Below are 15,135 nucleotides of genomic sequence, written 5' to 3'. Positions count from 1 at the left end.
GGGAAGAAAACTGAGGGTGGGCTGAGCCATGTCTCTTCTCCTTTTGCTACTGAAAAGATGATTGCTTTTGTAAGTAATGATGGCGCGTTTTAAATGAGTGACATCAGGATTACACAGCTTCAGTGCCTGTGAATAACCAGCCAGGAGAAAACTCTCCAGGGCTGAAAGGGAGCCCCTCCAAGTGCCCGTTGTTTTAGATTCTTTCCCGCCTCCCATGGGTTCACTGGACACCATCCTGGACCCTGCAGTTATCAAAGGTGGAGGATGGGGAGACCCCTGCGGCATGGCAAGCCATTGAAGCCCACACTGGAAGGACAAGGTGAAGAGTGGGACGCAGACATAGGAACACAGGATGGTTGGGACCCAGGATGGTGCCCTGGAGTCCAGCAGGTGGGGCCTGGGCAGCCCTTGACGGATCTGAAGCAAGGATGTGAACCGAGGGACTGGCTTCGTGTGGGAGAGGGTGCCCCCTGGAGGCCGCGGGGCCGTGCAGCGAGGCCGGGAGAGCCGGCGCTTCCCCAAACCTGGGCGACAGCTCGCAACTAACACAGTGGGGCCCAGAGGCACGTGTTATTTTTAACTTTTTGCCCATTTTCCTGCAAAAGAAACTTCTGCCTATTGAATATTCTATGTGATTAGTGAGAATTTAAGATATGAAGCAAGGTTTCCTCAAAAATAATTCTCTGCGTGATAGTTATAAGGGTCAGATGCAAATTTGAATAGATGAAATCAAACATAGTTATCATGAGATTTTAAAATCTTTTCCTTAAAAAAATTTTTGCTGCCTTTGTTCTTCATTTAGGGGTTCACTTGGTGATAATAATAATAATAACAGCTGCAACAGCGAACACTTATAGTGCACTATGACATGTCCAGCTGTGTTCTAGAAGCTTTCAACAGATCGACTTGTTCAGTGTTCAGCAGCCCAATGAGGTGGCACCATTATGATCCCGTTTACAGGTGAGGACATTAAGTAATCACACAGCTGGTAAATGGCAGAGCTTGGACTTGAATCCAAACCCTCTGGCCCCAGAGCCCCTTCTCAGCCCCTTACCTGCATCTTATCACTTGAAACGCCCAACACAGGTCAGCCTTTAGTAGCAACGTGACCTTGGGCAAGCTGCTTCACCTCTGTGCCTCCGTTTCTTCATCTGTAGAATGAGGGAGGGGCAGTAAATTATGGGATCTCAGTGATCAAGTCCTCCTGCTCTGATATTCTACTGCTCTGCTACTGTTAGTTTAATAAACATCTGAGCCCCTGCATGGTTCACACATGGGCCAGGTGCTTTGCTAGGCCCTGATCTACAGGGAAAATCTGGCCAGCCTGTTCCTCCAAGAAGCTTGCTTTCCTCCACGGGGAAACAGCCACAAGGTCCAGTCTCCCTTGCTGACAGCTGGGGGCTGGGAGAGGAAAGTCTGACGGGAGATGGTAGAGGCACAGCCACTCTTGAACAGCGGTGGCCACAGAGCCCTCAAGAGCTAGAGACATGTGCCCAGGCTGCTGAGAGTGGAGACCTCTTCATGAGGCCAGCAGCACCCCCTCCTTAAGTCCTCAGGACACAATGCAGCCATCCCTGCAGGTATCACCATCGAGGCAGTCCAGCCTCGTAACTGCACTGCGCCTCTGTGCTCCTTCTCCCTGGGCCTCTCTTCCCTTCTACACCCAGAAAGCTCCTCCTGTCCCCTCTCTTCTTTGAGTGTTCCATCACCTCCCCCAGGGTCCCTGCTTCCTGGGCAGCCCTCTCTGGAGTTAGTGCTTTGCTCCTTCCCACCCCATGTTCGTCACAACCAGAAGCCTGGGTTGACCTCCTTGGGCCTGCTTTCCATCTTCAGACCATTGCCCTTCCTCCCTTGTGAATGCCTGGAAAACCCAAGTCCTCTCCTAGTGGTTCCTGCCATCCTTCCCCCACGCCCTGCTGGGGTGAACGCTGGGCCTCCGTGTCCCCCTCAGTCAGAGCACCTGGACCACTGGCTCTGCACAGCCTCACCTCCTACTGTCAGGATGTCACTGTTAGTTCTTCCTCCAAATCCCAGTGCTGTCATTTTAGGGTCTCCTCATCCATCAGCATGAGCCAGCCACACCCCAGGCTCATACCAGGCTTATCAGCACCCCAAGTGCAGCCTCTGTCCTTCACGTGCCCGCCACTAGGCACGCAGCTGCTTGTCCACCAAGCCTCCGCCTGGCCCTCCTTCACCCTCACCGGGGCCATCAGTTGCTGACCCCTCTGCTTTCCTCCCTGTCCGTGTTCCTCTTACCTTCACTTTCCTGTGTTCCAGTTCTGCGTCCACAGTCCCTCATGTCAGCATTGTCTTCACAACAAACCAAACTCCCTCGACCCTCCATCTTTTCAGTGCCCCACCAGGCCAACTTCCAACGCGGTTCCCCCAGCTCTGTTTGTTCTGGACCTGCAGGCAGCAGCTGAGAGCTGGCAGCAACAGAACTCCCAGCACAGATTTCAAAGACTACAAATCGATGCCCATCACACTGCCACTGCCCGGCAGTCCTCTGGGGTTTCTCTAGTGAGCATGTTTTCCCACTTATTACCTAGAGTCAACATTCTCAGCTCTCTGCACACCTCTAACCTTCCCTCTGTCTCTTCCCTGACTCCCAGCAGATGACTTTGCCTCCTGCTTCAGAGGGAACAACAAGTTACCAGGCAGGAACTTGCTCACCTTCTGCAGAAACACTGCCCCCACCCAGCACCTCACCTTTCTTTTATCCCTGCCCAACTAGCTGTAGTTGTTCTTAACTTGATGAATTAATTTTACATATATATATATAACTTAAAAGGGTAGCATACTATAGGCTACCTTTGGGGCTTTAATATGCAGTGTATGATTCATCTATATTGTTATATGTATCTGCATTTCATTTGTTTTAAATGCCCTTAAGTGTTCCCTGTATGAAAATACCACAAGAGAATGATAAACTGGGATTCAGAATGCTGGTACCTCCAATGGGGGGAGGCCAATGGCAGGATAGGGAAGGAGTATTGATACATAGTAAGTTATTGTCAATAGTCCTGCTCTTACACTGGGTGTTTCTTATAATATACATTTTAATAAATAAATAGATAGATAAATAAATAAATAATAAATCTATATCTCTGACATGTATCTAAGATGAGAATGTGTCATAAACTATAAGACACAATGATTAATAATATCACATCAGAGGGAGATCTTCAAGATGGTGGAGGAGTAAGATGTGGAGACCACCTTCTTCCACACAAATACATCAGAAATACATCTACATGCAGAAAACCTCCTACAGAACACCTACTGAATGCTGGCAGAAGACCTCAGAATTCCCAAAAGGCAAGAAACTCCCCACATACCTGGGTAGGGCAAAAGAAAAAAGAAAAAACAGAGACAAAAGTATAGGGACGGGACCTGCACCTCTGGGAGGGAGCTGTGAAGGAGGAAAAGTTTCCACACACTAGGAAACCCCTTCACTGGTGGAGACTTGGGTGGCGGGGTGGAAAGCTTCAGAGCCACGGAGGAGAGCACAGCAACAGGGGTGCAGATGGCAAAGCTGAGAGATTCCCCACAGAGGACCAGTGCCGACCAGCACTCACCAGCCCGAGAGGCTTCTCTGCTCACCCGCTGGGGCAGGTGGGGGCTGGGAGCTGAGGCTCGGGCTTCAGAGGTCAGATCCCAGGGAGAGGACTGAGGTTGGCTGCGTGAACACAGCCTGAAGGGGGTTAGTGCACCACAGCTAGCTGGGAGGGAGTCCGGGAAAATGTCTGGAACTGCCTTAGAGGCAAGAGACCATTGTTTCGGGGTGCACAAGGAGAGAGGATTCAGAGCACCGCCTAAATGAGCTCTAGAGATGGGCACGAGCCTCAGCTATCAGTGCGGACACCAGAGATGGGCATGAAATGCTAAGGCTGCTGCTGCAGCCACCAAGAAGCCTATGAGCAGCACAGGTCACTATCCACACATCCCCTCCCTGGAGACCATGCAGCCCACCACTGCCAGGATCCTGTGATCCAGGGACAACTTCCCGGGGAGAACACACGGTGCGTCTCAGGCTTTTGCAATGTCACGCCAGCCTCTGCCACCACAGGCTTGCCCTGTATTCCGTACCCCTCCCTCCCCCCAGCCTGAGTGAGCCAGAGCCCCCTAATTAGCTATTACTTTAACCCTGACCTGTCTAAGCGAAGAACAGACACCCTCAGGTGACCTACACACAGAGGTGGGGCCACATCCAAAACTGAACCCCAGGAGCTGTGTGAACAAAGAAGAGAAAGGGAAATTTCTCTCAGCAGCCTCAGGAGCAGCAGACTAAATCTCCACAGTCAAATTGATGTACCCTGCAGCTGTGGAATACCTGAAGAGACAACGAATCATCCCAAATTGAGGAGGTGGACTTTGGGAGCAACTGTAGACTTGGGGTTTGCCTTCTGCATCTAATTTGTTTCTGGTTTTATGTTTGCCTTAGTTTAGTATTTAGAGTTTATTATCATTGGTAAATTTGTTTATTGATTTGGTTGCTCTCTTCCTTCTTTTTTTATATATAGATACATTTTTTTTCATTTTTCTCTTTTTGTGAGTGTATATGTGTATGCTTCTTTGTACGATTTTGTCTGTATAACTTTGCTTTTACCATTTGTGCTAGGGTTCTGTCTGTCCTTTTTTTTCTTTTTAGTATAGTTTTTAGTGCTTGTTATCATTGGTGGATTTGTTTTTTGGTTTGGTTGCTCTCTTCTTTCTTTCTTTTTTATTACTTTTTAATTTTTTTATTTTTAATAATTTTATTATTTTTTATTTTAACAACTTTTATTTTATTTTATTCATTCATTCTTTCTTTCTTTCTTTCTTTCTTTCTTTCTTTCTTTCTTTCTTTCTTTCTTTCTTTTGTTCATTCTCCTTTTATTCTGAGCTGTGTGGATGACAGGATCTTGGTGCTCCGGCCACGTGTCAGGCTTGTGCCTCTGAGGTGGGAGAGCCGAGTTCAGGACATTGGTCCACCAGAGACCTCCAAGCTCCATGTAATATCAAACTACAAAGGCTCTGCCAGAGATCTCCATCTCAGCACTAAGAGCCAGCTCCACTCAACGACCAGCAAGCTACAGTGCTGGACGCCCTATGCCAAACAACAAGCAAGACAGGAACACAACCCCACCCATTAGCAGAGAGGCTGCCTAAAATCATAATAACTTCCCAGTCACCCCAAAATACACCAGCAAACGTGGTCATGTCCACCAGAAAGGCAAGATCCAGCCTCATCCACCAGAACACAGACACCAGTCCCCTCTACCAGCAAACCTACACAACCCACTGAACCAAACTTAGCCACTGGTAGCAGACACCAAAAACAACGGGAACTATGAACCTGCAGCCTGTGAAAAGGAGACCCCAAACACAGTAAGTTAAGCAAAATGAGAAGACACAGAAACACATAGCAGATGAAGGAGCAAGGCAAAAACCCACCAGAACAAACAAATGAAGAGGAAATAGGCAGTCTACCTGAAAAAGAATTCAGAGTAATGATAGTAAAGATGATCCAAAATCTTGGAAATAGAATGGAGAAAATATGAGAACCTTTAACAAGGACCTAGAAGAACTAAAGAGCAAACAAAAATTGATGAACAACACAATAAATGAAATTAAAAACTCTCTAGAAGGAATCAATAGCAGAATAACTGAGGCAGAAGAGTGGATAAGTGACCTGGAAGATAAAATAGTGGAAATAACTACCACAGAGCAGAATAAAGAAAAATGAATGAAAGGAATTGAGGACAGTTTCAGAGACCTCTGGAACAACATTAAACACACCAACATTCGAATTATAGGGGTCCCAGAAGAAAAGAGAAAAAGAAAGGGACTGAGAAAATATTTGAAGGGATTATAGCAGAAAACTTCCCTAATAAGGGAAAGGAAGTAGTCAATCAAGTCCAGGAAGCACAGAGAGTCCCATACAGGACAAATCCAAGGAGAAACATGCCAAGACACATATTAATCAAACTATCAAAAATTAAATACAAAGAAAAATATAAAAGCAGCAAGGGAAAAACAACAAATAACATACAAGGGAATCCCTATAAGGTTAACAGCAGATCTTTTCAGCAGAAACTATGCAAGCCAGAAGGGACTGGCAGGACATATTTAAAGTGATGAAAGGGAAAAACCTACAACCAAGATGACTCTACCCAGCAAGGATCTCATTCAAATTTGACAGAGAAATTAAAACTGTTACAGACGAGCAAAAGCTAAGAGAATTCAGCAACACCAAACCAGCTTTACAGCAAATGCTAAAGGAACTTCTCTAGGCAAGAAACACAAGAGAAGGAAAAGACCTACAATAACAACCCGAAACAATTAAGAAAATGGGAATAGAAACATACATATCAATAACTAACTTAAATGTAAATGGCTTAAATGCTCCAGCCAAAAGACATAGACTGGCTGAATGGATACAAAAACAAGACCCATACATATTCTGACTACAAGAGACTCACTTCAGACCTAGGGACACATACAGACTGAAAGTGAAGGGATGGAAGAAGATATTCCATGCAAATGGAAATCAACAGAAAGCTGGAGTAGCAATTCTCATATCAGAAAAAATAGACTTTAAAATAAAGACTATTACAAGAGACAAAGAAGGATACTACATAATGATCAAGGAATCAATCCAAGAAGAAGATATAACAACTGTAAATATTTATGCACCCAACGTAGGAGCACCTCAATACAAAAGACAAATGCTAACCGCCGTAACAAGGGAAACTGACAGTAACACAATAATAGTAGGGGACTTTAACACCCCACTTTCACCAATGGACAGATCATCTAAAATGAAAATAAATAAGGAAACACAAGCTTTAAATGATACATTAAACAAGATGGACTTAATTGATATTTATAGGACATTCCATCCAAAAACAACAGAATAAACTTTCTTCTCAAGTGCTCATGGAACATTCTCCAGGATAGATCCTATCTTGGGTCACAAATCAAGCCTTGGTAAATTTAAGAAAATTGAAATCGTATCAAGTATCTTTTCTGACCACAACACTATGAGACTAGATATAAATTACAGGAAAACGACTGTTAAAAACTACAAACACGTGGAAGTTAAACAATATACTAGTAAATAACCAAGAGATCACTGAAGAAATCAAAGAGGAAATCAAAAAATACCTAGAAACAAATGACAATGAAAACACAATAACCCAAAACCTATGGGATGCAACAAAAGCAGTTCTAAGAGGGGAGTTTATAGCAATACATTTCTACCTCAAGAAACAAGAAACATGTCAAATTAACAATCTAAACTTACACCTAGAGCAATTAGAGAAAGAAGAACAAAAAAACAAAAGGAAAGAAATCATAAAGATCAGATCAGAAATAAATGAAAAAGAAATGAAGGAAACAATAGCAAAGATCAATAAAACTAAAAATTCTTTAGCTTTTGGTTCTTTGAGAAGATAAACAAAATTGATAAACCATTAGCCAGACTCATCAAGAAAAAAAGGGAGAAGACTCAAATCAAGAGAATTAGAAATGACAAAGAAGAAGCAACAACTGACACTGCAGAAATACAAAGGATCATGAGAGATTACTACAAGCAACTATATGCCAATAAGTTGGACAACCTGGAAAAAATGGACAAATTCTTAGAAAAGCACAACCTTCTGAGACTGAACCAGGAAGAAATATAAAATATAGGGCTTCCCTGGTGGCGCAGTGGTTGGGAGTCCGCCTGCCGATGCGGGGGACACGGGTTCGTGCCCCAGTCTGGGAGGATCCCACATGCCGCGGAGCGGCTGGGCCCGTGAGCCATGGCCGCTGAGCCTGCGCGTCCGGAGCCTGTGCTCCGCAACGGGAGAGGCCACAACAGTGAGAGGCCCGCCTACCGCAAAAAAAAAAAAAAAAAGAAATATAAAATATAAACAGACCAATCATAAGCAGTGAAATTGAGGCTGTGATTAAAAATCTTCCAACAAACAAAAGCCAAGGACCAGATGGCTTCACAGGCGAATTCTATCAAACACTTAGAGAAGAGCTAACGCCTATCCTTATGGAAGCCACAGGCGTATGAGATGGGGGTCCTAGAGAAAACCTGTGTGTCCCAAAGAAAATGGCGAGTCCAGGCAAAATTGAGGGTCCTGGGGCTGCAAGCTCGTTCCAGTCCCCCAGGTCCCTGTCTGCCTTCCCACATTGCTGCCCTTGGTTTGTTGAGCACCCCTCTATACACCCGGTAACCCCTCTTTTTTGCTTAAGCTCGTTTCAGTTAGGTTCTGGTCGCTGGCTGCTAGAGGGTACTGACCACCGCAGCCCCTCCCCCAAACTCTCACGGCCGCTGGCCCTCAGGCTCCTGCCCAGCCCTCGCTCCACCCACTCCTCTCCACCCCGGTGCGCTGTCACCTCTCGCCAAGACCCCCGCACCAGTCGCCTTTCTGTCATCCCCGTCGCTCTCTCCCACTCCAATCTGGCCACCGCACAGCAGCCCAGCCCAGGTAGAGAGAAGCATGGCGCCGTCTTCTATGTCTAGAAGTGCAGAAGGCAAGTCATAGCAAGACCGATTCTTGTTATTTGGAGGAAACTCACTTTCCAGCGGTCCCTCCAGCCGTATACATGGGGGGGGGGCAGAGTGCACTTCTTGCCCTGGGAAGAGAATACAACACGGACCCAGGTACTAGCAGTGTGGCCCATGATATGCAGAATATGTCGGGGGTGCGGAGAGCCAGGGGCTGTTGGCATCAAGACCCAGGGCACCTGGAGAGTGAAGAAGCCAAGACACACCAGTTCTCCCTGCCTCTTGAAGTGAGGAAAGCACCCGTAGGGGGATTAAAGTGTGACCTAGGTCTGTTGGCTGGAAAGGACAAGCAGACCCCTAATGATAGTGTGGCTGGTGTTCCAGGCCCCATGAGAGCCCAATGGGCTGGTGGGGGCCAAGGCTGGATGCTCCATGGATCCAGCTCCCCAGCCTGGGGTAGAGCCTTTAGGAACAAGCAGAAAGCCCTTGACCTCTGTGGGGACCGGGCCAGTGTGGGAGCATCACTGCAGCTGTAGTAAAGTGACATCAGAGCCAAGTCGAGCCTCTGCAAAAGTCACAGTGGCAGAAGTAGTTTCATGTCTCTCCAGTTGTCATCCTCATGTTTGAGTGCCAGGCTTCAAACCCAGTCTGCTCTGGGTGCTAGGACAATTCTAGATAGAGGCGGCTCGGGGGGTCCTGAAGAGGGCAATGCTGGCCTTTCTGCCAACACAGTTATGTGTAGACTAAATAATCAATAGAAAGAAAATAAGAGACATGGTCACATCTGTACCCCAAGCTTAGTTATGGCTCATGGGTGACATTTATAGACAATCCAGTGAGGTTTTAGGCCCAGAGCTAGAGGCCAGGGCAGCAAATGCTGCTGCCAGGAGTGGCACTAACAAGCCTCACCATACGGAAGCCGGGATTAGAGGCCTCCAGTCTCCTCCCAGAAGGAGTCTCGATGTTGGGAGATGGCTAAAAGATAAGATGAAGGTGCCTCCCTACGCATCACCAAGGACGAGCCACCCAAAAATGCCACCTGTGGAAAATAGGCTGTAATCCTGGGCCGGATCACCCCTGGCTGATCTGATAAAAGCAGTGTTCTGGCCCTACAAGGGGGAGCACCAGATGGGCAGCGAACCAACCACCAGGCCAGGGCAGTTTCCTGCCTGTATTTATCATGCTTCAGTAACCAAGAACGAGAGGGAGAGAACTGAAATGCTCACCATTAAGATTTTAACGCCATGAGAGGCTTCCAAGTCTCACTGCATTTCAGTATCACCGAAAGAAACTCCGGTGGTATTTTTATTTTTTTTATTTTTGGCTGTGTTGGGTCTTCGTTTCTGTGCTTGGGCTTTCTCTAGTTGCGGCGAGCGGGGGCCACTCTTCATCGCAGTGCGCGGGCCTCTCACTGCCACGGCCTCTCTTGTGGAGCACAGGCTCCAGAGGCGCAGGCTCAGTAGTTGTGGCTCACGGGCCTAGTTGCTCCGTGGCATGTGGGATCTTCCCAGACCAGGACTCAAAGCCGTGTCCCCTGCATTGGCAGGCAGATTCTCAACCACTGCGCCACCAGGTAAGCCCCTCAGGTGGTATTTAGACCCCAGGGAAAGCAAAGGTCCCTTGGTTCCTCAACAACCCGGCAAATCCACCAGATCTGACAAGTGTCTGTCTTCTCTGTTATAACAAAACACTTCCCACCAAGCCCTTCGTGAGCTTTTGTTAATTAATGGAACTGAGGATACCTTACAGCCTTCTCAGGAACTTTGCAGAGGGCAGTGCTACTTTCCAGCCCCTCCTTAGGGCTTCTGCCCTTAGACCCCAACAGGGGTCCACTGCCCTGGGTCCCGCCCTACGGAGGGTCCTGCACTGACACTTTCTCTGGCCACACCCTCCATGGAGGTGGAGTCAGCAGGGCCAAAGGAACATGCCCTTTGGTGTTACCCCATGCTCTGGAAATCCAGGAGCCCAGAATTCTATGCCCCAGCAGCCCCTGACCCACTTCTGGTGTCTGCACAGTTTCTTCCCAGAGCTCATGCTCTTATTCCTAAGGACTTACAGTGTGGCCAAAGGGCAGCTGTTTGTGTGGAGGTTATGGACAGAGCCTGGACGTGAGGTCTAGGTGTCCACACGTATGCACACAAGGCCACCTGTGGACCCCACATTGGGAAGAAAAGGCTCAGGCTAGTAGTTAGAGACTGGGGATCAGCTCTCCCCACATTGTCATTTTTTTTTTTTTTTGTGGGACTCCAGTGAGTCTGAGAAGTCTAAATTTGACCCTGGCCTTCCATCCTATTATGAATGTATATTTACAAAGGCAGGAATTTAGAACCTATTTAGCTTAAAATGTTTAGCTATATAGGATGTGAGCTTCTGGTGTATTCTAGCCCTGCACTCCCGAAGGTCCAGAGCAGTTATGTTGGTCAGGTGCACCCCTTGTTGGTCCTGCCGAGATTGTTGGAGGCAAAGACCACCTCTAGAGAGGAGGGGCTCCTGTTGCACACCATGCAGTCAGGATCTTCTGAACGGATAAAACGATGGAAACTGAGATCATCAAGCTTACATTTATTTATACATTACCAAATGTAAAATAGATAGCTAATGGGAAGCAGCCGCATAGCACAGGGAGATCAGCTCGGTGCTTTGTCCACCTAGAGGGGTGGGATAGGGAGGGTGGGAGGGAGACACAAGAGGGAGGGGATATGGGGATATATGTATATGTATAGCTGATTCACTTTGTTATACAACAGAAACTAACACACCATTGTAAAGCAATTATACTCCAATAAAGATGTTTTAAAAAGTTTAAATTTATTTAAAATGATGCTAACGATGTGTGTATGTGTGTGTGTCTGTGGATGTGTGTGGTTGTGCTCATGTTTATGTGTGTGGGGGGTGCATGGGGGGGGTGTCTGCATGTGTGTTTGTATGTCCATGCATTAGTTTTAAGAATAATAGAAGCTGTCCTTTAGAAGTCTGAAGTAGTGAAAGTTTTATGGTGTCCCTCACTGTATAAGTCAAAATTAATCTTCAATTACCAAAAATTAGTCCAGCCAAATTCTGTTCCCCCCCCCCGATATTGATTATTTCTTCATTTTACAGATGAGGAAACTGTAGCTTAGGGATGTTGAGTGACTTGCCCAAGGGCACAGAGCTCATGAGCACAGGACCCAGATTCAGTCCAAGGAGGGTGGCTCCAGAGCTCTGGGACACTGCTCACTATTGTGTGTGGCCTCTTGGCTGGGAGAACAGATTCCAATGAGCTGGGCCATTGTGCAGGCTGCTCAAAAGGTGGGGACTCTGGAAGCCAGGCAGTGAATACTGGATATTAGATAAGTGTTAAGGGCTACTCAGAAATCAGATAGGTTCTTAGGTCTTGGATGAGTAAGGAGGCTCTCTGCTCATCCTTGATCCCTTTGCTGGTGACTAAAAGGGACTAAGGGCCATGACAGCACTGCTGGGGGTTGCCTGCCAAAACATGGAACAGTACTGTACTGCTTAGGGCTGTTTCTGCATTGGAAGTGGAGAAAGGAAATGTCGCCGCCTGGTGGACACCTTTAGTAGTGTCAGTAAGAGGTCCACCAGCCTTAGCAGGTATGGGGCAAGGAAGCTTTCTTGTGTCCTAGTGGATGATCATTTTCAAGTCTCTTAAAAACCATTGTTTCATATATTTTATCCAGTTCTTTCTGTTTTTTTTAGGCAGGATAAATGTCTCTGGTACTCCATCTTAGCTGGATTCCTAATGACTCACTTTCTATTGTTGTTTTTCTCTTCAATGATTTGGAAGCTATATTGCATTTAATGAAGGTTATCTCTAAATTTTTATAAATCATCTCTAAGTTCATAACTTTATATGTAATTGAACCAGTATTCCAATAATGGTCTTAAAAATGAAAAATCTGGGGAGGAACCAAGATGGTGGAGTAGAAGGACGTGCTCTCCTCCCTCTGGTGAGAACAACAGAATCACAACTAGCTGCTGGACAATCATCGACAGGAAGACACTGGAACTAACCAAAAAAGATACCCCACATCCAAAGACAAAGGAGAAGCCACAACGAGATGGAAGGAGGAGTGCAATCACAGTAAAATCAAATCCCATAACTGGTGGGTGGGTGACTCACAGACCGGAGAACACTTATACCACAGAAGTCCACCCACTGGAGTGAAGGTTCTGAGCCCCATGTCAGGCTTCCCACCCTGGGGGTCTGGCAACGGGAGGAGGAATTCCTAGAGAATCAGACTTTGAAGCCTAGTGGGAATTGATTACAGGACTTCGACAGGACTTGGGGAAACAGAGACTCCACTCTTGGAGGGCACACACAAAGTAGTGTGTGCATCGGGACCCAGGGGAAGGAGCAGTGACCCCAGGGGAAACTGAATCAGACCTACCTGCTAGTGTTGAAGGGTTTCCTGCAGAGATGGGTGGTGGCTGTGTGTCACCGTGGGGACAAGGACACTGAGAGCAGAAGTTCTGGGAAGTACTCCTTGGCATGAGCCCTCCCAGAGTCTATCATTAGCCCCACAAAAGAGCTCAGGTAGGCTCCAGTGTTGAGTTGCCTCAGGCCAAAATATGAACAAGGAGGGTACACAGCCCTACCCATCAGCAGTCAAATGGATTGAAGTTTTACTGAGCTCTGCCCACCAGAGCAACAGTCAGCTCTACCCACCGCCAGTCCCTCCCATCAAGCTTCTTAGATAACCTCATCCACCAGAGGGCAGACATCAGAAGCAAGAAGAACTACAATCCTGCAGCCTGTGGAACAAAAACCACATTCACAGAAAGACAGACAAGATGAAAAGGCAGAGGGCTATGTACCAGATGAAGGAACAAGATAAAACCCCAGAAAAACAACCAAATGAAGTGGAGATAGGCAACCTTCCAGAAGAAGAATTCAGAATCATGATAGTGAAGATGATCTAGGACCTCGGAAAAAGGATGGAGGCAAAGATCGAGAAGATGCAAGAAATGTTTAACAAAGACCTAGAAGAATTAAAGAACAAACAAACAGAGATGAACAATACAATAACTGAAATGAAAACTACACTAGATGGAATCAACAGCAGAATAACTGAGGCAGAAAAATGGATAAGAGACCTGGAAGACAGAATGGTGGAATTCACTGCTGCAGAACAGACTAAAGAGAAAAGAATGAAAAGAAATGAAGACAGCCTAAGAGACCTCTGGGACAACATTAAACACAGCAACATTCGCATTATAGGGGTCCCAGAAGGAGAAGAGAGAGAGAAAGGACCAGAGAAAATATTTGAAGAGATTATAGTTGAAAACTTCCCTAACATGGGAAAGGAAATAGCCACCCAAGTCCAGGAAGCACAGCAAGTCCCATACAGGATAAACCCAAGGAGAAACACGACGAGACACATAGTAATCAAATTTGCAAAAATTAAAGACAAAGAAAAATTATTGAAAGCAGAAAGGGAAAAATGACAAATAGCTTATAAGGGAACTCCCATAAGGTTAACAGCTGATTTTTTAGCAGAAACTCTGCAAGCCAGAAGGGAGTGGCATGATGTACTAAAAGTGATGAAAGGGAAGAACCTGCAACCAAGATTACACTACCTGGCAAGGATCTCATTCAGATTCGATGGAGAAATCAAAAGCTTTACAGACAAGCAAACGCTAAGAGAATTCAGCACCACCAAACCAGCTCTACAACAAATGCTAAAGGAACTTCTCTAAGTGAGAAACACAAGAGAAGAAAGGGACCTACCGAAACAAACCGAAAACAATTAAGAAACTGGTCATAGGAACATACATATCGATAATCACCTTAAACGTGAATGGACTAAACGATGCTCCAACCAAAAGACACAGGCTGGCTGAATGGAGACAAAAACAAGGCCCATATATATGCTGTCTACAGGAGACCCACTTCAGACCTAGGGACACATACAGACTGAAAATGAGGGGATGGAAAAAGATATTCCATGCAAATGGAAATCAAAAGAAAGCTGGAGTAGTTATACTCATATGAGATAAAATAGACTTTAAAATAAAGAATGTTACAAGAGACAAGGAAGGACACTACATAATGATCAAGGGATCAATCCAAGAAGAAGATAGAACAATTATAAATATATATGCACCCAACATAGGAGCACCTCAATACATAAGGCAACTGCTAACAGCTATAAAAGAGGAAATTGACAGTAACACAATAATAGTGGGGGACTTTAACACCTCACTTACACCAATGGACAGATTATCCAAAATGAAAATAAATAAGGAAACAGAAGCTTTAAATGACACAATAGACCCAATAGATTTAATTGATATTTATAGGACATTCCATCCAAAAAAAGCAGATTACACTTTCTTCTCAAGTGTACATGGAATGTTCTCCAGGATAGATCACATCTTGGTTCACAAATCAAGCCTCAGTAAATTTAAGAAAATTGAAATCATATCAAGCATTTTTTCTGACCACAGTGCTATGAGATTAGAAATGAATTACAGGGAAAAAAACGTAAAAAACACGAACACATGGAGGCTAAACTATATGTTACTAAATAACCAAGAGATCATTGAAGAAATCAAAGAGGAAATCAAAAAATACCTAGAGACAAATGGCAATTAATACACTATGATCTGAAACCTATAGGAGGCAGCAAAAGCAGTTCTAAGAGGGA

This window comes from Mesoplodon bidens (assembly GCF_964165515.1).
Source record: "Mesoplodon bidens genome assembly, chromosome: 14".
Classification (NCBI taxonomy): Eukaryota; Metazoa; Chordata; class Mammalia; order Artiodactyla; family Ziphiidae; genus Mesoplodon; species Mesoplodon bidens.
This window is presented reverse-complemented; position numbering follows the sequence as displayed.